A 13,527-nucleotide genomic window follows, 5' to 3' on the forward strand; every position below is an offset into this window, starting at 1 on the left:
AAAAAGGGCAACATGAATATGTAAGCATCTAAAGTGATGATCAATATCCTGCAAACCTTCTATGGGATCTACAGTTTGATGTATTACACAAACCCAGTGAGCACAAGACTTGAAAAGAGATGTATTTTCAGCATCATAGGGGAGGAAGTAAACTTAGTGCACTGTAAGTACATGAACAAGCACTTTGATGCTACATGATCTGTCATCTTCAATAATTAAGACTATGGAAGAACAACGTCCTTCAGGGACTCTGAGCCAGCACTGTAGACACCACTGGGATGTTAGAATACCCATTAAGATGACTAGGTAGGCACAGTGTAAACGATGTAAGATGACATTGATATGATATTGCAATACATTTTTAGCATATTAATCAATCAATCAATCATTTTAATAGATAGGTTGGTTGTTTAGCAACAAAACTGACAAGTTCACAACTATGGGGCAAAATAGACAGGGTTGGCTTAGATTGTTGACAACATGACAACTATATTTAGTCTTGAAAACATAAATACATTTAGTACTTGTTGTCTCTCAAATACAATGTTACAGTTGTTGGTTAGCTAACTAGCAAATGTTTGCCATATTAGCATTGACATGAAATCAGTCAGAACACCTCAAAACAATACATGGTATCTGGAACAAGATACAACTAGCTGAAATGAGCCGACTACAAATCCTCACATGGCAGCATCTTATATGACCATTCAGAGTCATAAAGCAAGGCTTCCAGCCACATCAATGTGTACACATCATGTTCCTGACGTTGTCAACTAACCCGTCTATAGAGGGAGGAAAGTATGTATGTCTCACAATGAAAAATGATCAGCTGCAATGTATATACTTAGACATGTTAATATATTCTTACTTCTAGGTTGTAGATTGTCTGACTCTATCTTGCTGAACACGAGTCCAGTCATGATCAACAATTCAATTCAGACTAAAGCACATTTACCTTTATTTATACTTCAATTATAAAAACAACATCCAGCCATCCCATAACCAGCAGAGGGGGCTAGAGATCCACAGCTGTATGAGAGGGGACATTCCAGTGCTCACTCAGCCCACTATCTCTGAGGCTGCATGCATTCCTCCAGGGACCAGCTCTCTGAGGCGCTGAAGCCTGCTGGATTTCCACCCATCTGTCCTGTAAATCTCTTAATTGGTGTAATTAATGTGCTGGAAGTGGAGATGTGATCCCTCTGTGGAGCCAGGCCCAGGCAGCAGCTGTTACTGAGGGAGTTCCCCACCAACGGGGCAGCGGAGGGTGGATACCCACCCAGGCCTCTCCCTCTCCCAGTCCCTCAGCTCCCCTGTGGGGCACACATGGTGGAGTTAGGGATGGATGGATAGAGGGATGGATGTCCACACTGCCAGATAATCAAGATTTCCCATAGATGTTTTTTTTCTTTGACAGGCCATATGATTTTTTTCAATCATATCACCTTGTAGGTTAGATTCTGAGTGTGAACAGAGTCAATAAGCTATACGCTGGACCATGCTACCCAAGGCCAAGGGGAGAATCCCATACACCTGTTTTCCAGCTACAACATGGACCATGACATTCAAAAAAGCACCTGTTGTATGATTAGTGCCAGGAGTTTGTTTGGCTGAGCAGGAAAATCCCAACTCTTTCCCATAACAGTACAACAGTACAGCCCTTCCTCCACTCTTCATGCCACACTGTGATTCTTGCCTAAACACATATCTCCTCTGCCTGATGACTTCTTCTGTCTCTGTCTGTGTGGTGTTTTATTTCTCTCTCTCTCATTCTCTCTCTCTCTCTCGTTCTCTGACCTGTCTAAGCTAGACAATTATGCAGGACATTTGTCATCCCTCTGTCCTGGGTCCCTCCCTCCTTCCCAACGCCGTTAATTACTCAGATGAATGGTAGGTAACAGAGTAATTTGGGGAAGATTTTATGCTGGTGAATTCACATTCAAACAGATTACAGGGAGCTTTGATCAATCATGGAGCCACCAGCTGATTGAGTATTGGCCCCCCTTATCCTTGCTTGGCCCCCATGGCCCCTCTAGGCCACTGCCTGGCACCCAATCAAACCAGAGATGAGGAAACAGAAGGATACGATGAGATAAATGCAAACACTCACCCTCAGGTCCCAGCTCATCCAACAACCCCCATTCTCAACACTGCCTCAGTCCCAGCTCATCCAACCCCCCTTCTCAACACTGCCTCAGTCCCAGCTCATCCAACCCCCCTTCTCAACACTGCCTCAGTCCCAGCTCATCCAACCCCCCTTCTCAACACTGCCTCAGTCCCAGCTCATCCAACCCACCTTCTCAACACTGCCTCAGTCCCAGCTCATCCAACCCCCCTTCTCAACACTGCCTCAGTCCCAGCTCATCCAACCCCCCTTCTCAACACTGCCTCAGTCCCAGCTCATCCAACCCCCTTCTCAACACTGCCTCAGTCCCAGCTCATCCAACCCACCTTCTCAACACTGCCTCAGTCCCAGCTCATCCAACCCCCTTCTCAACACTGCCTCAGTCCCAGCTCATCCAACCCCCCTTCCCAACCCTCCCTCAGTCCCAGCTCACCCAACCCCCTTCTCAACACTGCCTCAGTCCCAGCTCATCCAACCCCCCTTCTCAACACTGCCTCAGTCCCAGCTCATCCAACCCCCCTTCTCAACACTGCCTCAGTCCCAGCTCATCCAACCCCTTCTCAACACTGCCTCAGTCCCAGCTCATCCAACCCACCTTCTCAACACTGCCTCAGTCCCAGCTCATCCAACCCCCTTCTCAACACTGCCTCAGTCCCAGCTCATCCAACCCCCTTCTCAACACTGCCTCAGTCCCAGCTCATCCAACCCCCCTTCTCAACACTGCCTCAGTCCCAGCTCATCCAACCCCCATTCTCAACACTGCCTCAGTCCCAGCTCATCCAACCCCCTTCTCAACACTGCCTCAGTCCCAGCTCATCCAACCCCCCTTCTCAACACTGCCTCAGTCCCAGCTCATCCAACCCCCCTTCTCAACACTGCCTCAGTCCCAGGTCATCCAACCCCCCTTCTCAACACTGCCTCAGTCCCAGCTCATCCAACCCCCCTTCTCAACACTGCCTCAGTCCCAGCTCATCCTACCCCCCTTCTCAACACTGGCTCAGTCCCAGCTCATCCAACCCCCTTCTCAACACTGCCTCAGTCCCAGCTCATCCAACCCCCTTCTCAACACTGCCTCAGTCCCAGCTCATCCAACCCCCCTTCTCAACACTGCCTCAGTCCCAGCTCATCCAACCCCCCTTCTCAACACTGCCTCAGTCCCAGCTCATCCAACCCCCTTCTCAACACTGCCTCAGTCCCAGCTCATCCAACAACCCCCATTCTCAACACTGCCTCAGTCCCAGCTCATCCAACCCCCCTTCTCAACACTGCCTCAGTCCCAGCTCATCCAACAACCCCCATTCTCAACACTGCCTCAGTCCCAGCTCATCCAACAACCCCCATTCTCAACACTACCTAAATACACCCCAAATCCATCCATCCCTGCCTAATAGAATCCACTGGCAGTGGTTATATTAGTTGAAAGCCTGAGTTTGTATGCAGGTGGGTAGGGGGGAGGCATGGTGGCAATAAATCAACATCACAATGGCTTTGGCCACATCAAGGCTTTATGGTTGAGGAAGGAACAGTTTGGGTCCCTGGGACTGAGGTGAGACAGACGTGGTCCCTTCTGGAGCTCCCTAAAGTCCTGAGGAACAGAGCAGGTGAGAGCAACAAAAGGAAGGAGACCCGAAAGATGAGGTTTGTAGGGGTAGAACAAGGGGGTAGATGTAGGGAGGACGGGGATAGGAGTAACACTGCTGGTTTAGTAGGGGTAGAACAAGGGGGTAGCTGTAGGGAGGACGGGGATAGGAGTAACACTGCTGGTTTAGTAGGGGTAGAACAAGGGGGTAGCTGTAGGGAGGACGGGGATAGGAGTAACACTGCTGGTTTTGGGGGAGAAAGGGACTGTGATGAAAGAAACCTTAATAGCACAAAGTATTGTGAAATTATAAAAAATTATAAAATATAAACTGCATGATGAAAAATGAAATAATAAATGTCTTGTTTTGCTCTTTGATGGAGTGTCGTTAGGGCTTTGTCTTTACTCGCTTGTCTATATCGAAGAAGTATATGACCTGTTTCAATGTATAATTATCTCTCTGTGTGTGTATGTGTCAATGTAACCAACCGTAGCCAGATGGAACACTGTGCACATGATTGAAGGTCAGACATAAGTTACCATGGAGACATTGCCAATTTCGACTAAAGCGGGTGGAACTTGTTCTCTTCTATCTTCTCCCCCTATGGGCCGCTGTCAGGAAGTGTGTGTGTGTGTGTGTTGATCTGTAATATAGTGCCTACCTGTGGTTCAGAATACCTTCTCAGGTTTTATTCCTCTGAAAAAAAGTTATGTTCAATCAAACTTGGAAGGCAGCATTTGCACAATAGCATATGAACACATCTACTTTTATCCGCAAAATGGTTTGGGTGTTCAGAGTTCATGATATGTGTGTCTATTTATGTGTGTGGTGCGGTCGTGACTGGGGAGAGATGTACAGTGTAATGTTTTCACCATTAAACAGAAGACCCACTGCAGTTCTGTTACCAACCAAGGCTATCAGCACACATGGATTAAAAGGGTTCATGAAAAATTCAGGGAATTACAGTTGAAAAGAAGGCCATGCTTTTGGGCAACTTTTCCACAGCGGGCTAAGTGAGAGTGTTGTAGGGGGATTTAATTATTGTAATAGACTCTGCAGTGTGATGTGTGATGTGGATAAACCATCTGGGATATGGACATGAAGGCAGTTATCAGCGGTTTATGAGTGTGTGTGGGTCTGTGTTGTGTGTGCAATCGAGCAAACAAGTGTGCTTGCATGAAGTATGAACACGTAACTACACTGAGTGTACAAACCATTAGGAACACCAGCTCTTCCCATGACATAGACTGACCAGGTGAATTCAGGTGAAAGCTATGATCCCTTATTGATGTCACCTGTTAAATCCACTTCAATCAGTGTAGATAAAGGGGAGGAGACAGGTTATAGAAGGATTTTCAAACCTTGAGACAATTGAGACATGGATTGTGTAATTGTACCATTCTGAGGATGATTGGGCAAGCCAAAACGTGAACGGGGTATGGTAGTAGGTGCCAGGCGCACCGGTTTCAGTGTGTCAAGAACTGCAGCGCTGCTGGGTTTTTCATGCTCAACAATTTACCGTGTGTACAGTGGTTCCTACTTTAAAAGTTGCGTCATTACTGCGGCACACCCTGTGTGCTGCTGCAGCATTCTGTGGCACATCATAAACCTCAGCCATTTCTTCTGGTACTGCAAGTTATTGCTAGTTTGACCACCAGAGGGCATCTTTTAGAAGCACTTGATAGTATTTCTTATTGGCGTTATCAGAGAATTGAAAACATTTTTTGTAATAACACATTATATGGGGTTGATTGTAAGACATGTGGCTTATTTAATTAGATTAATATTATGGTGTTTCCATTCAGAGAAAAATGGTCCGTTTGTAAATTCAGACCGTTTCGCTCTCGGAGTGCACACGGGCCGAGGAGTAGGGTTGATTTGAGCGTTATGGCCGTCAAGCACCCAAGCTAAAGTTGGCTAGCTACTTCCAGACACAAATGAGACCACTCTGACCATTTAACTCGCCCTAGCAGAGCTGGTAAGGCAGTTTTCGAGTTAACCAGAGCGTTGGTGACTGTAAATGTGCTGCTGGAAACATTGTTTTCAGACATGTGCTCATAAAGTAATTATTCTGCGCTCTGGTACACTCAGACGAGAGTGCTCTGAAATCCATGTAGATAGTAGGCTGGAAAAATTACATTTTTAACATTCTTTACTGATAAAAACTAGTTAATTGGTTTGTATGAATGTGTGGTTATTCACAGACAAATTGTTATATGCTCTGGAGGTAGATTTGTGTCTTTGTCGAGAGCGAAACCTTTTTTATTTTTTTCGATCATAAATAATGGTTCTGAAAGCAACTTTTTCGGACACAAAGGATGTGAAAGTGGACACCTACGAAGATGGCCTCTCAGGTAATCAGCACTGGTCTGTATTGAAGATGGCCTCTCAGGTAAGCAGCACTGGTCTGTATTGAAGATGGCCTCTCAGGTAATCAGCACTGGTCTGTATTGAAGATGGCCTCTCAGGTAATCAGCACTGGTCTGTATTGAAGATGGCCTCTCAGGTAATCAGCACTGGTCTGTATTGAAGATGGCCTCTCAGGTAATCAGCACTGGTCTGTATTGAAGATGGCCTCTCAGGTAATCAGCACTGGTCTGTATTGAAGATGGCCTCTCAGGTAAGCAGCACTGGTCTGTATTGAAGATGGCCTCTCAGGTAATCAGCACTGGGCTGTATTGAAGATGGCCTCTCAGGTAATCAGCACTGGTCTGTATTGAAGATGGCCTCTCAGGTAAGCAGCACTGGTCTGTATTGAAGATGGCCTCTCAGGTAAGCAGCACTGGGCTGTATTGAAGATGGCCTCTCAGGTAAGCAGCACTGGTCTGTATTGAAGATGGCCTCTCAGGTAATCAGCACTGGTCTGTATTGAAGATGGCCTCTCAGGTAATCAGCACTGGTCTGTATTGAAGATGGCCTCTCAGGTAATCAGCACTGGGCTGTATTGAAGATGGCCTCTCAGGTAATCAGCACTGGTCTGTATTGAAGATGGCCTCTCAGGTAAGCAGCACTGGTCTGTATTGAAGATGGCCTCTCAGGTAATCAGCACTGGTCTGTATTGAAGATGGCCTCTCAGGTAAGCAGCACTGGTCTGTATTGAAGATGGCCTCTCAGGTAATCAGCACTGGTCTGTATTGAAGATGGCCTCTCAGGTAATCAGCACTGGTCTGTATTGAAGATGGCCTCTCAGGTAATCAGTACTGGTCTGTATTGAAGATGGCCTCTCAGGTAATCAGCACTGGGCTGTATTGAAGATGGCCTCTCAGGTAAGCAGCACTGGTCTGTATTGAAGATGGCCTCTCAGGTAATCAGCACTGGTCTGTATTGAAGATGGCCTCTCAGGTAATCAGCACTGGTCTGTATTGAAGATGGCCTCTCAGGTAATCAGCACTGGTCTGTATTGAAGATGGCCTCTCAGGTAATCAGCACTGGTCTGTATTGAAGATGGCCTCTCAGGTAAGCAGCACTGGTCTGTATTGAAGATGGCCTCTCAGGTAATCAGCACTGGTCTGTATTGAAGATGGCCTCTCAGGTAATCAGCACTGGTCTGTATTGAAGATGGCCTCTCAGGTAATCAGCACTGGTCTGTATTGAAGATGGCCTCTCAGGTAATCAGCACTGGGCTGTATTGAAGATGGCCTCTCAGGTAATCAGCACTGGTCTGTATTGTAGATGGCCTCTCAGGTAATCAGCACTGGTCTGTATTGAAGATGGCCTCTCAGGTAATCAGCACTGGGCTGTATTGAAGATGGTCTCTCAGGTAATGAGCACTGGTCTGTATTGAAGATGGCCTCTCAGGTAAGCAGCACTGGTCTGTATTGAAGATGGCCTCTCAGGTAAGCAGCACTGGTCTGTATTGAAGATGGCCTCTCAGGTAAGCAGCACTGGGCTGTATTGAAGATGGCCTCTCAGGTAAGCAGCACTGGTCTGTATTGAAGATGGCCTCTCAGGTAAGCAGCACTGGTCTGTATTGAAGATGGCCTCTCAGGTAAGCAGCACTGGTCTGTATTGAAGATGGCCTCTCAGGTAAGCAGCACTGGTCTGTATTGAAGATGGCCTCTCAGGTAATCAGCACTGGTCTGTATTGAAGATGGCCTCTCAGGTAATCAGCACTGGTCTGTATTGAAGATGGCCTCTCAGGTAATCAGCACTGGTCTGTATTGAAGATGGCCTCTCAGGTAAGCAGCACTGGTCTGTATTGAAGATGGCCTCTCAGGTAATCAGCACTGGTATGTATTGAAGATGGCCTCTCAGGTAATCAGCACTGGTCTGTATTGAAGATGGCCTCTCAGGTAATCAGCACTGGGCTGTATTGAAGATGGCCTCTCAGGTAATCAGCACTGGTCTGTATTGAAGATGGCCTCTCAGGTAAGCAGCACTGGTCTGTATTGAAGATGGCCTCTCAGGTAAGCAGCACTGGTCTGTATTGAAGATGGCCTCTCAGGTAAGCAGCACTGGTCTGTATTGAAGATGGCCTCTCAGGTAAGCAGCACTGGTCTGTATTGAAGATGGCCTCTCAGGTAATCAGCACTGGGCTGTATTGAAGATGGCCTCTCAGGTAATCAGCACTGGGCTGTATTGAAGATGGCCTCTCAGGTAAGCAGCACTGGTCTGTATTGAAGATGGCCTCTCAGGTAATCAGCACTGGGCTGTATTGAAGATGGCCTCTCAGGTAAGCAGCACTGGGCTGTATTGAAGATGGCCTCTCAGATAAGCAGCACTGGTCTGTATTGAAGATGGCCTCTCAGGTAATCAGCACTGGGCTGTATTGAAGATGGCCTCTCAGGTAATCAGCACTGGGCTGTATTGAAGATGGCCTCTCAGGTAATCAGCACTGGTCTGTATTGAAGATGGCCTCTCAGGTAATCAGCACTGGGCTGTATTGAAGATGGCCTCTCAGGTAATCAGCACTGGGCTGTATTGAAGATGGCCTCTCAGGTAATCAGCACTGGTCTGTATTGTAGATGGCCTCTCAGGTAATCAGCACTGGTCGGTATTGAAGATGGCCTCTCAGGTAATCAGCACTGGTCTGTATTGAAGATGGCCTCTCAGGTAAGCAGCACTGGGCTGTATTGAAGATGGCCTCTCAGGTAATCAGCACTGGTCTGTATTGAAGATGGCCTCTCAGGTAATCAGCACTGGGCTGTATTGAAGATGGCCTCTCAGGTCATCAGCACTGGTCTGTATTGAAGATGGCCTCTCAGGTAAACAGCACTGGTCTGTATTGAAGATGGCCTCTCAGGTAAACAGCACTGGTCTGTATTGAAGATGGCCTCTCAGGTAATCAGCACTGGGCTGTATTGAAGATGGCCTCTCAGGTAAGCAGCACTGGGCTGTATTGAAGATGGCCTCTCAGGTAATCAGCACTGGGCTGTATTGAAGATGGCCTCTCAGGTAAGCAGCACTGGGCTGTATTGAAGATGGCCTCTCAGGTAAGCAGCACTGGGCTGTATTGAAGATGGCCTCTCAGGTAATCAGCACTGGGCTGTATTGAAGATGGCCTCTCAGGTAATCAGCACTGGGCTGTATTGAAGATGGCCTCTCAGGTAAGCAGCACTGGGCTGTATTGAAGATGGCCTCTCAGGTAATCAGCACTGGGCTGTATTGAAGATGGCCTCTCAGGTAAGCAGCACTGGGCTGTATTGAAGATGGCCTCTCAGGTAAGCAGCACTGGGCTGTATTGAAGATGGCCTCTCAGGTAATCAGCACTGGGCTGTATTGAAGATGGCCTCTCAGCACTGGGCTGTGAAGAATCAGCACTGGGCTGTATTGAAGATGGCCTCTCAGGTAATCAGCACTGGGCTGTATTGAAGATGGCCTCTCAGGTAAGCAGCACTGGTCTGTATTGAAGATGGCCTCTCAGGTAATCAGCACTGGGCTGTATTGAAGATGGCCTCTCAGGTAATCAGCACTGGTCTGTATTGAAGATGGCCTCTCAGGTAAGCAGCACTGGGCTGTATTGACGTATCTTAAAAATGACATCTGCTGCTTTAGATTGAACGGTCATATCTCAGTTATTGTTTTCATATCTACAAATATAAGCTGTTTTCTTTACTTTCAGAGAGCGAGCTGAACAAGAGGTAGAACATGTAGTTATTGCCAGATGTTCACTGTCTGAGGAACAGGCCGTGGAAGCTTTATTGCTGGCAAAAGTGTCTAAAACCAGAGGTAATTAAACTGCTCTGTGTTCTTTTTCTCCATCTCTGCCTGTCTTGTTGTACATAGAACCTGTCTCACATGCATTAATTTTAAAAAAAAATTAAGATGTCAGCTGCTAATTTTCAGATTTAAACCACATAAACACAGGCATTTTCACTGGACTATCTGTTGCTGCCATGTCATGATTTCCCTGGGGGTTAGCCTTGCAATAAACCTGGGGGTTAGTTAGCCTTGCAATAAACCTGGGGGTTAGCCTTGCAATAACCCTGGGGGTTAGACTTACAATAACCAAGTGGTGAGATACATAGCCCTCTATATTTAAATGTTTCAGGTACACTCCGATAGGTGTCTGCGTCACATACAGTATCTTCTATTGACATTATCTTCTATTGTTTGTCCTCATGTGTCTCTTTTTCAGCATAAAGTACTCTGTAGCCACATAGAGTGGACAGCAGGTGAGACCACACACACACACACACACACAATAACAGTCTCTCGTCTTCACTTCATCCCTCTCCCCCTTCTCTCTAAATCCTCTAGGTTATATCAGCTGTTTTGGTGAACCCCTTCCACATCTGAACTGGCTGACACGGAGGGCACTGCATGATCATAGGTGAGATGTCACTTGGTCGGGTCAACAGGAAGTAGAGATGCTTTACATTGTATATACAGACAGAGATGTAGTAGTCCCAGAGTTAATGATCCAAGGTCAGTTTTGCATTTCACCTCCTGATTTAAGATGACTGACCGTGTTAGAATAAATTTAAAAAACGGCTTAATCATGCTGTCTCTCTATCCATTTGTCACTCGTCTGCAGGTATGTTTTGATGTGAAAGTGGAAGCCAGTACCTTCATCACCACCTCACCCGCTCTTAAGATAACCTTCGGGCCAACTGGGTGCCCAAGGCTGGTTAGGAAACACCGCAATTGTGATGAACTGAGAGAATATTAGGGTAGCACTGTAATTCATGGATCATATGCTGTCTGCTGCTGTTCTTACCTCTTTCCCTTTCTGTCTTCTACACCTCTCGCCCCACCTCGTCTTTCTTCCTCGTTATTCCTCATTATAATGAACACCATATGTGCATTAAAGTACAGATTGAACTTGTATTTATAATATTACAATTATCACAATTATAATGCATTTATGTATTTATAACACCTGGATAATGAACTTCTTTCAATAAAGCGTTTCACATTCTCCCCTGGTTGAAATGAACTATCTCATTGAAATACTATCCTGTCCAGATTAATGCAGATGAAGGGAGTTAGATATGCATATTTTTTGTTGTTGTTGTATATATGAATTACAAATCAACCATGTTTCTAGTCTATTGCATAGTTACAATGTGTAGTCATTGTCCCAGGAGCAGGAGTGGTAAACACTGTTAAAGTGTATAATTGTAATACATACATGCAGACACAGCATCATTCAGATAATGGAGTTTGATATGACTGAAAAAGAATGTCTCAGAGATTCATACCTGAACCACACCTTTATTTGCCAAGGAAGAGTACATGATCAGTGAATATATTCAATGTACAGGCTACAATGTGGGAATCTCATGCATGGTCATAACTAGAGTACATGTGTGTATATAGAACTTGTATCCTTGGCACAATAAAGTTATTATATTCTACTCTATCTATAGGCTTCATTAATGCCATTCAGACTTGAAATTGATATAACAACTATGATAGCTGAGGTTCATAGATTGATATGAATATCAGTTCAGAACCTAATGTTTTGAGGGTCCATACACAGATCTGCTACATACTGTAGCTAGCTACACATCCATAGGCATACAGTTATTTTTATCCTCCTACAGAATAAGCAAGTAAGTAGTTAGCTAGCTATGTTACTTCAGCTGCATTGCAAGGCAAGCTTACACAATTACACATTCAATTTTCAGTAAATGCTTTAGCTAGCTAGATTCTTTACATCCACTGTTTCACAAGACGACAGCGTGGTTTGTCCTTAAAACATTAAACAACACAAATTACAAATTCATTCTCCTAACACTAGCTAGATGGCTAATGTTAGCTAGTCAGATGACTTGCTAAATGGCGATTTTCGTAAATTAACTTTATGACAAAATAATATGCACAAACGTTTGTCTCTACATTAACTAACATGTTCCTCTCAATTGTAAATGTTTTGCTTGACTCGTTATGACGTTATAGAAACGTACATCTGGTTCCACTGTAATGTTTTGACAGCCATCTTTGTTGAAGAACACCACAAGGCAAGTGTGGCTCGCATCAAAATGAGTCATTGGAACCACTCGATATGATTGGTCATATAAAAACCTTGGGACCCAAATGCATAATGACTGCTTTAACTCCTCCTTGTGGTTGTCTGGAGCAATGAATCTGTGACGCTTGGTACCTCTAAATCCCGCGGTGCAAGCTCGCAACTTTTAAAAGAGGAACCACTGTATCGAGAATGGTCCACCACCCAGCCAACACAACTCTGGGAAGCATTGGACAGGCCAGCATCCCTGTGAAACACTTTTGACACCTTGAAGTCTATACTCCAACGAATTGAGGACAAAAAGGTGTGCAACTCACTATTAAGGTGTTTCTTTGTACACTTTGTATATGAACGTTCTCAGGGCTCTAGTTTCCATAGAAACAGTTGTCATTGATGTGGTTTGTCTAACAGCCAACAAAAAATGTATTTCTTTTTGGCAATCACTGAAGACAGATATAGAGATGCAGACCTGCTTCTTACTTCCCTTAGCATAGACATAATCCTTAAAGATGTTTTTAAATCGTATCGCAAACCGTTCATAACCGTTCATATCACATGCTGCTTCTCATTCAAATAACATTAAGTTGAACATCTTTAAAGCATGGTGTAAATCTGGTTAGATGTGATTCCCCCACAACTGCTTAGGGTTTTTCCTTATCTGCCCTCCAGACATTATTGGGAGAATTGGGCAAAGGGCTGTCTAGATGGAAGACATGGATAGAATGGGGGTGGGTATGATGGAAGACCTGGATGAGATGGGAGTGGGTATGATGGACGACCTGGATGAGATGGGAGTGGGTATAATGGACGACCTGGACAGAATGGGAGTGGGTATGATGGAAGACCTGGACAGAATGGGGGTGGGTATGATGGAAGACGTGGATGAGATGGAGAGGGTATGATGGACGACCTGGACAGAATGGGAGTGGGTATGATGGAAGACCTGGATGAGATGGAGAGGGTATGATGGAAGACCTGGACAGAATGGGGGTGGGTATGATGGAATACCTGGTTGAGATGGAGGGGGTATGATGGAAGACCTGGACAGAATGGGGGTGGGTATGGTGGAAGACCTGGATGAGATGGAGGGGCTATGATGGAAGACCTGGACAGAATGGGGGTGGGTATGATGGAAGACCTGGACAGAATGGGGGTATGATGGAAGATATTGATGAGATGGGAGTGGGTATGATGGAAGACATGGATAGAATGGGGGTGGGTATGATGACATGACTGTAAGTTGCTTTGGATAAAAGCGTCTGCTAAATGGCATATTTAAAAATAAAAAAAATATGATGGACGACCTGGATGAGATGGGAGTGGGTATGATGGATGACCTGGATGAGATGGGAGTGGGTATGATGGAAGACCTGGATGAGATGGGAGTGGGTATGATGGAAGACCTGGAC

At 45.5% G+C, this 13,527-nt stretch overlaps 1 long non-coding RNA gene across 1 annotated transcript; it reads left to right on the plus strand.

Moving 5' to 3' along the window:
• The first annotated feature begins 6,078 nt into the window (after nt 1-6,078).
• Nucleotides 6,079-11,021, plus strand: LOC118363097 (uncharacterized). Its single transcript, XR_008087435.1, has 5 exons — nt 6,079-6,135; nt 6,288-6,743; nt 9,645-9,873; nt 10,405-10,477; nt 10,682-11,021. It is a non-coding gene; the product is annotated as an uncharacterized LOC118363097 (long non-coding RNA).
• Nucleotides 11,022-13,527: the final 2,506 nt, after the last annotated feature.

The sequence above is a fragment of the Oncorhynchus keta genome, chromosome 30 (assembly GCF_023373465.1).
Source record: "Oncorhynchus keta strain PuntledgeMale-10-30-2019 chromosome 30, Oket_V2, whole genome shotgun sequence".
Lineage (NCBI taxonomy): Eukaryota > Metazoa > Chordata > Actinopteri > Salmoniformes > Salmonidae > Oncorhynchus > Oncorhynchus keta.